Source organism: Hibiscus syriacus, unplaced genomic scaffold (assembly GCF_006381635.1).
Source record: "Hibiscus syriacus cultivar Baekdansim isolate YM2019G1 unplaced genomic scaffold, ASM638163v2 tig00117017_pilon, whole genome shotgun sequence".
In the NCBI taxonomy this organism is placed as follows: domain Eukaryota; kingdom Viridiplantae; phylum Streptophyta; class Magnoliopsida; order Malvales; family Malvaceae; genus Hibiscus; species Hibiscus syriacus.
In genome coordinates, this window is record NW_024063526.1 from 4,557,938 (window position 1) to 4,570,287 (window position 12,350).

The 12,350-nt window shown below is 34.4% G+C and overlaps 1 pseudogene; it reads right to left on the minus strand.

Moving 5' to 3' along the window:
- Positions 1-327: 327 nt before the first annotated feature.
- On the minus strand, positions 328-11,846 carry LOC120195671 (annotated as a pseudogene).
- Between the last annotated feature and the right edge of the window lie 504 nt (positions 11,847-12,350).

Below are 12,350 nucleotides of genomic sequence, written 5' to 3' on the forward strand. Positions count from 1 at the left end.
AACTTAATGCAACAGTCAACTTCTTCCACATCAAATGTTCATATATTCCAAATGTTATGAACATTCACTCTCACCAGCATCGTTGAGACCCCAAGTCTCCTAAACTGGTGTTATTGTAATGCTTAAGTAGTGTTGTTATTCTGTTACAACATATAAGTCAGTTGAGTTAGCAGTTACCATTGTGAAACTTTTCTTTAACTAGCCATGTATCATACACTGTAAATAAGAATGAAAGTATGGGATTTCTTTACAAAATTCTACTTCAGAAAATATTAATACATTATTAGAAATCCTACTTCAGAAAATATTAATACATACTTAAAAATCCTACTTCATAAACAATTGTCTGTAATGGTTGCGATGCTGCCGCTGTTGTATTGGTACTTTACTGCCGATAACTTCACATATTAAGTCAATGAAGATCAACCTCTCCACATCTAATACTAACCATGGAATTTCGCTCCAGCAATCTGTCCAATCCATTGATCCAATCGGCAAATCTCCCTTCAAGATGTTGTTGAGATTGATATCCTCTATATTCAATGTAGTATGTAGTTCATCTATTTCTGAAGATAGATCTCTTACCAGCTTCTGTGTTTTTTGTCTTCTATCCTCCTGGCTACTTGGAAAGGTCCACTGCTTTTAGGAGTCGTTTTGTACTAATTTTATTATTAGAATTTAATTAACTGTAGCAAAAATTAGTTGTCTAAGACTCTTATCAATAGGGTCCATCTGTGTTTTCCATTTAGAAACCAAATACTTTCTTTGATTTGTTCTAGGGCAGGAACAAAGTTGGGATTGATTAGATGACCTAATGGATGAAGCCGGTAGGCCATAAAGCTGAGGTCGAGCTCATCGAGGAGGCCTGATGTCAACATTACTTCTGCAATGTATTCAAGTTTGGATTTGGACTTTTGCAGATGTGTTCAATTTCATGGAAAGAATTTAAATTCATGATTCTCTGTACCAACTGCTGGATGTTTTTTGCTTTCCTGAAATCTGTCTTGAACCTGAGTCTGGTTTCTCTACAAATGGGCAAATGAGTTACACCTATGGAACTCCGGTTTGCTTCATTAGGGATAAGGCTTTTGTCACCTGTCAATAAAAATGTGAAGAATTCAGTAATGAACTGGCCAAACCTTCTGTAACAAATAATAATTTCTTCAAATTTCTTGTTGTATATGCGTAAGCACAGAAGATCAAGCAAACAAGAAATGAAGCGGTACTTTTCAAGCAAGAACAAAAAAACTATTTATTTAGGAGTAAGAGCCACTTCGATGGCAAAAGAGAGAAGACAAAAGAAAGGGTAAGAAGTGAAGATGGTGGAAATAATATGCTAGAGTTTGATTCTAATTCAAAGTGTCACAAATTAATTAATATATAAATATTGGGAAAGTAAGAAACTCAGTTTGATTAAAAGTATAAAACTTTATTAAAGTAGATTTCTACTTTATTTAGTTTCCTCTGTAATCAAGTATATATCCCTATAAATAGATACTAAGGGTCAAGATTAGAAATCAAGTTTTTCTTTCACCAAAATCTTCTTATAATTTCTTCCTTCATATTAGTAAAATTCTTCTCCTCTGCCCGTGGTTTTTCCCTTTTGGGTTTTCCACGTAAATCCTAGTGTTCTTTGTTTTTCCTTTTCTATCTTTTTTATTTGTTTGCCGATAATCATCGTTCCGATATTATAACAAAATGGTATCAGAGCTTCAAGTTCAAGATTATAGCAATAATAAAGTATGATATTCTACTGTTGGATCGAAACACCAGGTTTTCGCTTTGGAAGGTAAAGATTCGAGATGTTCTTTCATAGTTAGATCTCGGCGATACAATTGAAGGATTTGATAAGAATGTAGAAACACAATAGATGAATAAGGAAAAATATAAGGATCGTAAAGCTCTTTCTTAGATTCGTTTACACTTATCAAATCAAATTTTTCAGGATGTGTTGAAGAAAAAATAAATGCATCATTGTGGGCGAAATTGGAGCAACTTTGCATGGAAAAATCATTGACCAACAAGTTGCACCTAAAGTAGCGTCTTTATTCACTTAAGTTGGAAGAAGGTTCATCTCTTGAAGAACACCTGACCGCATTCAAGGAAACTGTCTCTGATCTAGATACTTTAGAAGTGAAGTATGATCAAGAAGACTTAGGAATGATCCTCCTATATTCATTGCATTCTTCCTACTCACCTTTTAGAGACACAATATTGTAAATCCGTAAACTCTCATTCTTGAAGAGGTGTACAATGGCCTGCACTCATTCTGTAATACCCCAAAATTTTGGTCTGTGACGAAAATGTAAATTTTGAAAGTTTAGTGGCCAAAATAGAAATTTGAGAAAAATTTAATGACCTAAGTGGTAATTTTCCCAAAAAGAATTTTGTTATCATAAATGGATAGTTCACTATTGAGAGTGGGGTTTTATTGAAATCATATTCTTGATATGGAAATTGTGTTAAAAACTAGAAAGTGTTAAAGTCTGGTAAAAATTCGATAAATCGGATCGAATAGAAATTTTGAGAAAATTTGAAGGATGATAAATTAAGCTTATAAATATTATTTTCACATGTTAAAATGATGGGAAATAATATAGACCATTGGATTTGAGAAATTTATTTCCATGTTCAATTTGAACCGTTGGATGAAAATGACAAGATTTAAATTTTGGGAAAAATTGCATGGGCAAAGTTGTAAAGGGTGAAATATTTTGTCCATCTTTGACTTTGAAAGATATGGTAAATATCAAGTTTCATTAATAGTAAAATGGACATTTCACATTAAATGAATTTTTAATTCATTTAAGCTTAAATTAAGACTAAATTAACATGAAATGAAGTAAACATTTCATGAAAACTTAGCCATTTTTCAGCTCCATTTCGTGCTCCCCATGAACAAGGTAAGAAAAATTTTATTTTTCATTTTTGAGCAATTTCCTTGGATTTTAGATCATGTCGTGAAATAGAAAATTGTTCTATTCCAAAACGTTATATTTTGGTACCATTATTGTTTGCTAATTTGATTTGTGTTCAAAGATCCCAAATTCTAAGGTATATGTTCACATTAGGGTTTATGGAATAGATGAAGGATTTTGATGTTATTGAGGTTGTAGAATCATTTCTGAGCATGATTGATGATTAAAATCACTTGTACATGATCATATGATCATATGAAGTTTCGACCTAACCCTAATCCTAAGAAAAAATATATGTTTTGATGAAATTAAGTTAAGGTTTTGATTGTAGAGATTTTATAAGGTTGAATCGAAGTTGATTTCATGCTTGAAAACAACAACAACAACAACAAAACCCAATTCTCATATGCAATGGGGTAAGGGGGAGGTAGGGTAGTAGGCTGCCCCCAACGCCAGGTTGAGAGTAGCTTCCGTGGAAGACCTCCGACAGTCAGAAAATTAAAAATATAGATAAAATGCAATGCATGTATAAATAAATACATAAATACATAGTTGAACAGTATTCATATGCAGACATTAATATCATTAATATCATATGTGCGTTTGTACTTGGGCAGTAATCCCTGCAAATAAATCCATACGAAAAACTCTCTGCATATAGACAGAAACGTAAGACCCGACTAAATTTAAAAGTGAAGAGAATGTTACACAGAAGTCAACGAAAGCAAGCCCAGTTCTAAGCCTTCATAAATACCAATAACAGAAACGTATAAAAAGTAGAAGTTACCCACACTACTCGACTACCCTAGTTTTGAGTCTCCATACTTTCTTATCAGAGGTCATGTCCTCGGTAAGGGCTAAATCCATCAAATCAGATCTCAAGAAGTCTTCCCACTTCCGCCTTGGTCGTCCTCGCCTTCTGGCACTGTCGACTGTAATCGACTCTACCCTCCTGACCGCATCCGACGGTAGTCGCCTAAGGACATACAAAACAATTGTCCTTGACTATAGAGGATGATAAAATTTATGGAAAAATTATGTATGGTCCGGAAATGATGTAGGAATTATTCTACAAGCCTTAGAAAAATTTGAGGACCATTTTATAATTTTTGAAAAGTTAGGGGACCAAATCAATAATTTTGGAAAAGTTTTGAATTATTGTGTAATTATTCAATAGTTGATGTATTATGCTAGAAATGAATGTTTGAGTGTTGAAATTGAAGTTAGGATGTGAATTTGGATTATTTTGGAAAGCTTGTAAAAGTTGAGGTTTAAATCAAAATTATGGAAATGTTGGGAGCTTAAGTGAAAATGTTAAGTGAAGTTGGGATAAAAGGAACTTGAGTGGTCAATTAGAAGTATTAATGTCAACATTTATGTTGTGACATGGAAATTGTATCGAATAAGCATCAGAAAATTTGTTAGAAATTTATTTTTCAAAGTATGCCTATGTTAGTAAGATTCTAACATTTGGTACGAATTTGTATATGTTTGGTAATGATGTTCATTTAGGGATTGAGTTCTTGAAATCAAGATCAAATATTATTAAAGCTAATGAGAAATTTAAGGATGAAATGAGAAATTCTAAGGAAGGTTGCAAGCTAAGGACACCAGGGGAGTGCAAATTTAATTTTTATGTTATCGAACAAACATTGGCTTGCGATGAGCCAGTGACGTAGTTACTATGGTAAGGAGTGACTCCTAAAATGTTATGCGATTTGTGATGCATGCATATATGTGCATTTGGTGAGATAATAGAATTAGTGAACAAGTTGAAAATGCAAATTAGTGAAATCTGCTTAGAATTTATATTATGGACAATAAGTTTAAAAAATCACTACAAATTATAAACAAATTATTAGAGGATGATTTTTATAATTTTGTATTAGTATACCAATATAGTTCTGTTTATAACAAATAGAAACTAATTCCAAGGTGTATACAAAAAGATATGAATTTTTAATCGAGGATAAGTCAGAAAACGGAGCAACAGGTTCTGCTTAAAATAGATTTTGTCGGTTAATTTTGAAAATTCACCATAAATTGTACAAATTTAAATGGAAGGAGTGACTTATATGGATAAACGTTTATTTGAGCCTAGTTTCCATTGGTACAAACGGAATAATTTTTAAATATGTATATTAATACAAAATAATATTTCTTTAAAGGTAGTGCAAACTGCAAGAACATGAAATTATGAAAAATTTTGGGATTCAACCAAATTAGAAGAAAAGGATCAAGTTAAAGCTTAGCGAGGCTTATATTTTGACTTGTATATAATGTCAAAATGAGTGCAATGCATGAATAAAATTATACATGGATGTTTTATACATCATTGGGTAGGACTTGCGATGAGTCTACCTTATTTATGTTGGCATGATATTTATGTCATTTATCATATATTTGACATATTCTAAATATGTCAAAGGTTGAATATAAAATGTATTGAACATTGATCATTTCATATGATGTTTATCGTGAACATATATGATATTTATCATGAATGATATTTCGAGTATGTACTGGCCAATGTTAAATTATGATAATATACTTTGCCCTGGATGGATCAAATAAAATAGATTGTATGCCCAAGTAAGTCAATGAAGGACAGGGTGTAATTGACATGCCATAGAGTCCAGTAATTGCAGGTTTATATTAGCACTAATGTGTAAGGACATTTAGTTCAACACTATAGTGTGTAAGGGTACTAAATGCATATGGTGGGCACGACCTTATGTGTATTAGCACTTCGGTGCATATTTGACTCGAATACCCAGGGTCTTCATAGGTTTATGTTTGGGCTAGGGTTTATTGGTTAATAAATGGTAAACAGGCAAATAAGCTTACGAGCTTGTGGAATGAATGGCAAGTATATTGGTAAGAAACTTGATATCTGGTTATATCATGTTAATATATGGTAACATGGTTGGAATACATATAAAGTGATCATATTTCATTGAATATTGTTATTCATTTAAATTTATGTGTTGCATTGCTTTAAATATTCATATAATTGCCTTACTAAGTGTAGGAAAAAGGAGGAAAAGGAGTAAGGAGCTAAGCTTGGCATCAATCACCAAGAAAATATTTACAGGTAACAACGATGACGTCCTACTATCATATTAAACTATGCTTAAAAAATTAACTTGGGTTTTAAATCAAACGTGTTAGACAATCTTATTTATTTTATGAAATAGAGCATAACTGTCTATCACTGCTTGAAACTAGTTTTAAATTGGTAACCAAAAATATTATATTATGATTTTTCTCTGAATAATTATTATAATAATTGTTCAAGTTATGAAACTGGTGATGTTTGAATGAAACCACGTATTGATGTGACATTTGTTCAGTTCAATTAAAGAAATGTTTTAAATTTTTGATGTGACATTTGTAACACGTATTGATTCGTGTATACGGGTTATGGGTGTTACACATTCGACAAGAAGAAGCATATTGTATCTAGTTTCGAGCCCCAAGCAGAGTGTCTTATGGTGCATGGACCGACTAGCTCTGACCGTGGAAGAAAAGGCATGCATTCTTCTGATAATATTGGAAGGGGTAGATCAAAATCTTCCAACCAAGGTAAAACTTGTCATTATTGTAAAGAAATGTCATAATAAATCGAAGTATTACAAGTTTCAAAATAAAATCAAAAGAGTAGCTGAAGAGCATAACTCTAGGAAATCTAGTTAGGTCAGTATAGTAGTGGAGTACGATGACGGATAACTTTTAGTTGCGGCTGACGATAACTTTATAGAAAGTGATGAGTGAATACTTGACTCTGGCAGTAGTTTTCATATGAGTCCTAATCTTGACTTGTTTCAAACGTATTCTATAAGTGATGTATTTTTGGGAAATAATGTCCATTGTAAAGTCGCAGGTATTGGCACCATCAAGTTTAAGATGTTTGATGGGATTGTTCGAACACTTGGTAATGTGATACATGTTCTAGATTTGAGTAGAAATTTAATTTCATTAGGTACTCTAGATTACAAAGGGTACAAACTCTCTAGTGAATGTGGAGTTATGAAAATTTGCAAGGACTCTCTTGTTGTGTTGAAAGGGCAGAGAAAGACTACCAAATTTTATGTTCTACAGGATTCAACAGTTTTAGATAATATGTTGGTGTTTCATCCACAGTGTAAAATAATGTTGTTGAACAAAATAAACGTGGTCAGAAAGGTTGTGTGAAGCAGAAAAGAGTTCAATTTAGTGAAGATAATGAATTTCAAGATAAAACTATCATTGATGATTGGGATCGTGTTGTGCATGATATTGCTTGTGGTGAAACATTTTTGAGCAAAGTTGGCACTTATGATAACCGTGTCGATGTGAAGACTAAATCTAAGCCTAGAAAAAGCTTGGATTCAGTCAGTGTCCATTATTGAAGATTACCCTTTTAGGGGTGTTGTGGAATAGGTGGAGAACTTATTCGTTGAAGTGAAGAATTAATTTTTGTTTAGTTTGGGTGTCACATCGAATTTGGGTATTTTGTCTCGAAACCTTTGCACTTTCAAAATTCGTGTCAATGTGGAGATTTGTTAGAGTTTGAATCGAATTCAAAGTGAAACAAATTAATTAATATATAAATATTGGGAAAGTAGGAAACCCAATTTGATTAAAAGTGAAACTTTTTTTTATTAAAGTAGATTTCTACTTTATTTAGTTTTCATTTGTAATCAAGTATCTATCATTATAAATAGATACTAAGGGTTTCTTTCACCAAAATCCTCTTGTATTTTCTTCCTTCATATTAGTAAAATTCTTCTCATCTGCCCGTGGTTTTTCCCTTTTGAGTTTTCCACGTAAATCCTAGTGTTCTTTGTTTTTACTTTTCGATTGTGTTTATTTGTTTGCCGATAATCATCATTCCGATATTATAACAGAATAATTATACACCATGTTCAACCTATATAAGAAAACAAATCTTCCAGAAATGTACTGTTGGTACAGACCCAACATTCAATGTAGGTCATGCAAGCAATGGGGCATATAATAAATGAAGGTGCATAAACTCAGGTTGCTGAAAACAGTCAGCAACTAGAGGGTCATATGCCTGTTGTAGCACGTCATGCTAGCAGCAGCAAACTCAGAGTTTAAGCACCACATTGTTATTGTATGAGGAAACCTAAAGGGTCATAAGGTCCTTTTAAGAAATTAAATGGATGACTTATAGAAGCTTGGTTGGTCTTCTGTTTTATTTGACAGCAACAGGGCCTGTCATTATTTGTGTTATTAGTTTGCTCTCTATATTCATGCATTGTGCATGTATAATGCACTCTAAGTAAGTTAAGAGGGTGCTAAGTTGTGTCAAAGACCCAAATAGATGCTTTGAATGAAAGCTTATTGTCCATGAGCTTGTAATGTATTTTTGTGTGTTTTTGGAATTTGCTTTTATGATGAATAGATTATAGAACCATAGCAATTGAAGTTTCATTTTAACACAATTAACGGATAAATGACACACGATCTTTACCTTCAAAAGCTTTTGATTTTTTCTTCACAGAAGAATGTGATTCATCTCCAATAAATGTGGCATCTAGAACAGAGACAGGATTAGGCTGCTCCGGGGCAAATCTTGGAGGTTCTGCTTTTGGATCACCTTCAACTAACCTTGCTGCTGGATTTTGAATTGAAGAAATGTAAGCTGTTTAGAAGATTATCAAAATAAGATATGAATGGAATGAAGGAAGAAGGCTTACATTCTGCTTCTTTTCCTGTTTTGGCGAGAATGTACCCTCTATCTTTCCATAACTTTGAGAACTTGTGACTTCATTGTCACCATAGGAGATCATACTCATATTACTCTCGGATTTCATCGAACTATCAAATCTCTCATGTCACTACTGATATCACTCAATTGGTCATCACTTTGCCGCATATTGTGAGACATATGCCTGAGCTGACGATGTGGCAAGCCTGGTTCAGCTTTTAGACTACTTGATTGCCTTAAGTTCCTGCTCTTGTCTGCTGCTGGATTGATACAACGAGATTGATTTTCCATTTCAAGCTTCTTCTGGTGCAGTGTCAAAGCTCACTGCCATCTTAGGATTTTCTCAAGCAGTAGGTGAATTCCCTTTTGAAATTTGGTCGAGTCTTAGAGTTCTGGTAGTATTCTTATCCCTTGAATGTATTTGACTGGAAGGACTCCTGGGAATACTAGGTCTTGGAGTTAAATCTTTATCTGATCGCTTGCCAAGCTTTTCATATCTGGTAGTTGAATGACTGCTGGTACGAAGCCTGCTTAAATTGCCAGTTGCAACTTCTGATGAAGTAGAATTGTTGCCATTTTCTGTAACTTTTGATGCTTTTATAATCTTGATTGGCGATTTAATGCATGTTAGAGAACTAGTTCCCTTGCTTGTGGCTGAAGCTGCATTGCTACTATGTAACTTTCTCAAATTTGGTACTTCTAAGCTCTGTCCAAGAATGATGTTTGTGCGAGATTTAAAACTTGAAGCTTGCTATTCTTTTCTGGTACCTGACATCTGTTTAGACTTCTGCATTGCTTCAAGTATTTTCTTAAGGGCTCCTAAATCTTTTTTCGGCTTCATGAACTCAAGTTCTGCCAACCTTTTATCGGTTTCACCGTAAAGAAGTTCCTTTGCTTCTGCATTTATCATACTGGGTGCGGTGAGTTCCTTCCTTGAGCAACCAGTAATCAAACTTTTCTTATTCTCATTAACTCTTGATGAGGGTGAGAGGGGATCGCCTTTCAACCTCATCGGTGTTCATGCTACTTTTATTTAGGTCTCCTAGAAGACAATTTGATTTCATTTTTCTGATCGAACCCTTTATGGAGCTTTCCCTACCATCTAGTGATAGCCTTGGGATATCTTTGGGCTTACTTTTATGTACATCTTGTGACCCCCTCCCGTCGTAAGAGAACCGAGGAGTGTCCATTGGTGCAAAAGTGAGAGTACCATCCTTGCATCATTGGACATTTTAGATGCCCCTTTAAGATTAACAACAACATGACTTGATTCATTGAGATTGGTATTCCTTGTTGAATGTTTTAGTGACTGCAAAGGTGATGCAGGGGGATCTGAGACAGATGATGCTGAGCTGTCAGATTGCACGTTGATGGCGCTGAGATACCATGAGTTGGCAGATCAGCGCAAAGGCGGGAATTGATTGTGACATGTTCCTTATTGGGGTCGTTTTGAGTATGTTTCAGTCTTTTGACCATAACTTTGGCTACAGGTGTCAGAATCGCGCATAAGACCCCAATCCGGAAAGCTCTTTTCGACGCGCACGCTCTCCACATTGAGCTACGCTCCATGTGGCCTTTTTTTTCAACCTCAAATTCTGCCGTTTTCCCCTCCGAATCACTAGATTTAGTTATTTTTTACTATTTATGGTAATATTTCGATTGTTAATTAGGAAGTCAATTTAAATCCGATTTAGACCGGATTTTTGGGAGATTGCTTATTTTATTTCGAATTTCAATTTAGAGTGATTTTCGGGATTTTGCTATTTTTGGCAAAATTCGAATAAATACGATTTTTGCTATTTTTGGCAAAATTCGAATAAAGACGATTTTTTTAGCTATAACAGTCCGGCTTGCGGACTGCTTTTGACAATTATTGATTTTATAATATTTTATTAAACCCTAGAGACTTTTTTTCTCTGGTTTTTGGGCGAATTTTCTCTTGTGAATCGTCTGTCGGAGCTAGCCTACAGGATAATCACTATTCTGTCTGGCGTCAAAAGGCCTTTGGGGATTTATGTACTTCGAGGTTTGGTGCTTCCCTGCTTCCATTTTTGTTGCAGCATTAATCGATAATCCACAGCGTTCTCTATATATGGAATCTTTTAACCACATTTCGGAGGTGAAGGGAGTTTTGACTTGATTGTGAAGAAGCATTTGATCGATAACTGGATATTTCCTTCCTCGGGGTTTCACAGAAGACAGTTCGGCTGGAGGAAGGTCGGTCTACTTGAGATTCTCTGATGCAATCAGCAAGTGAGACACTAGATGAACAAGAGGAAGATGAAAATGAGGTTCGGGGTGATTCAAAGGAGTATCTTTGTTTCTCCTTGGAAGTCTTCTTCGGATTATCTCCCTGAAGGTGTGAAGTAACATTTAGCATTACTTCTTTTTGTTTTCCATTTCGTCCACAGATTTCAGTGATTAGTATCATTTCTTACTTTTATCTTGTCTGAACCTATCTTGGCTTCTGTTCCATGCTTTCCATTTTGACCTATACATGCACTGAATGTCAGCAATTGAAGGTAGCAACATGGATGATTTTAGATATTAAAAAGTTGTAAAAATGGAAAACATATAATCTTTAAAACGCACAAGCTCCATTGGCATAAAATCTATGTTATGTGTCTACCACATTCAAACATAATAATGGAGAATGATCTTCCAAGTATGTGAACTAACTTACAAAAATCATGCATCGATTCAGATAAGATGGCCTATAACATTCATGATGGAAATTCAGAAACATTGACAAGAGGTAACATTTCCATAGAAACTGAGATAATTGAAGTACCTGGGTGAAGCCTTTTGTGCCTTGGAAGGGCAATGCGTCGACTACCGTAGAAATGGTGGCAGTCAAAGAGGTGGAATAGTCCATTCATGCACCCAATCTGCTTGTGCAATTCTGGGTTTTCATCTGATAAAAGAATACATCAACTTTGAAGACATTTTCTCACTTTTTCTCCTCAATTTTCTCTGCTTCCAAACAAAACTCGGGTAGTTTCAAAGTCTCTTTCTCAGTAACAACAAACGATACGAGAAACCTACATGACACTGGACAAAGTTTGTGGGGGGTTTCACAAGGTTAACATGCCACACGCATTGCCCCAAAAACCCTTTGTTTAAGGGTTTCTTTTCCATGTATATAGATTCTTTGGTGAAGTTTCAGAGAATTTTGTTAGTAATGGAAGAGAATAATGGAAGTGATAAATTTAAAGATGGAAAGAGAGATTGATAGAACCCCACATTCCCATTGAACCGATTTGCAATGAGATGAAACGTTTTGTTGGGGCTTCCTTTAACAAGGCAGACAATAGCCAAAACGGTCCCCAGTGATCACCTTCTCTGCAGGGGAATTTCTTCTGCACAAGAGATGTTTTCTTTCTTAAAAGGTGATGTTAAGTGCTAACATATGTAGGCATGAGAATGTGAAATATCCTACTTCTTTTCCTCTAATATAAAATATTTAATCTACACCTACGAAATGCGGATTTACAATATTGTTAAATAAAAATATTCATTTTTATCCTCAAAGATTTAAACAAGATTATTAAGTTCAGTCGGATTGATTTTTTTATTGTATAATATTATTATACTCCGTTAAAAGTCCTTCGCATGTCATTTTCCCACATTATATCCTTCGAACTTAGAAGTAACTTTGAATCTCTGGCGCCCAAAGAACTCTGGAAGACATAAGAATAATATTTTCGAATCTGGAA